Here is a 1563-nt window from a genome sequence, read left to right on the forward strand (position 1 = left end):
ATCAGATTTTTTATACATTAGCAAATGTCCAACTTGTATAATATAACCTTTTAGAACAGGATACATTTGCTTTGGCATGAAAGTAATTTTACCAGAAATGTTTATTAGAAAATTAGTTTTTGTCGTGGTCTGCGTGGCAGTTTGGGGGTTTTGTGGTGTTTTCCTGTTTCTAACTTTTGTTCAGGGCAGCACGGTGGAAGAGGGGTTAGTGCGTCTGCCTCACAATACGAAGGTGCTGAGTAGTCTGGGGTTCAATCCCAGGCTCGGGATCTTTCTGTGTGGAGTTTGCATGTTCTCCCCGTGACTGCGTGGGTTCCCTCCGGGTACTCCGGCTTCCTCCCACCTCCAAAGACATGCACCTGGGGATAAGTTGATTGGCAACACTAAATTGGCCCTAGTGTGTGAATGTTGTCTGTCTATCTGTGTTGGCCCTGCGATGAAGGTGGCAACTTGTCCAGGGTGTACCCCGCCTTCCGCCCGATTGTAGCTGAGATAGGCTCCAGCGCCTCCCGCGACCCCGAAGGGAATAAGCGGTAGAAAATGGATGGATGGATGGAACTTTTGTTCAACTTCCTGTTTTGTGGTTTGTTCTGCAGTGACTTTACCCCTGCTTCAAAGCGCTACTCTCCTCACCTGACTCTGATTAGTGATCAGGAAACTCACCTGCTTCTGATCACGAGTCAGAGAGGTCTCCAGTTTGGGCTGGATCATTTTAACTGTTGTGCTTTGTTCGAAAACGCGCAAGCTATTCCGTGTGCTTCCCGTGCACTTTCCTGCTGCACTATCGACTTGTTTGTGAGTAAATACAAACTGTCTCCGCATTTTTGGGTTCCAGACCGACAGAACACAACCCCCCGTTGCCACTGGATGCGAAGTGGCAGAGGAACGGCACCGCCACGGTCACTGACTGTTCCCGTTTTTATTCAAGTTAATGCGCTCAGTTTCCACAACTGCACGTCAGTGCTATGTTTGCCGGTCGCTGCAACGCGGCCGTTCAATTTAGTTCAAATCTGTTTGTGTTGGACAGGAAGTCATGCACAAACACAATATAAATGATCCGGTTTACATTCTAAATCAAATATTATGTTTTCAATGCGTATCGTATTGTGAACTTTGTAACGTCCTAATGGGCGAGGACTTAGATGAAGTGAACTTGTCAAAGGTTTTCGGATGCAATTTCACCTTGTTGACACAAAAGGATGAGAAGGTGCTGATTCTGGAGGTCCAAAATTAAAGAATCATATCAGAGGCATATCCCGGGAAGCTATATGGGGACTTGTGTTAAATACCAGCTGATACGGGCATACTTGCCAACCCTCCCGATTTTCCCGGGCGACTCCTGAGTTTCAGTGCCCGTCCCGAAAATCTCCAGGGCCAACCATTAACCCGAATATCTCCCAATTTCCACCCGGTTAACAATTTTGGGGGCTTGTCTTAAAAAGCACTGCCTTTAACGTCCTCTACAACCTGTCGTCAAGGTCCGCTTTTCCTCCATACAAACAGCGTGCCGGCCCGGTCACATAATATACGCGGTTTTAACACACACACACACACACACACACA

Source organism: Nerophis lumbriciformis, linkage group LG01 (assembly GCF_033978685.3).
Source record: "Nerophis lumbriciformis linkage group LG01, RoL_Nlum_v2.1, whole genome shotgun sequence".
In the NCBI taxonomy this organism is placed as follows: domain Eukaryota; kingdom Metazoa; phylum Chordata; class Actinopteri; order Syngnathiformes; family Syngnathidae; genus Nerophis; species Nerophis lumbriciformis.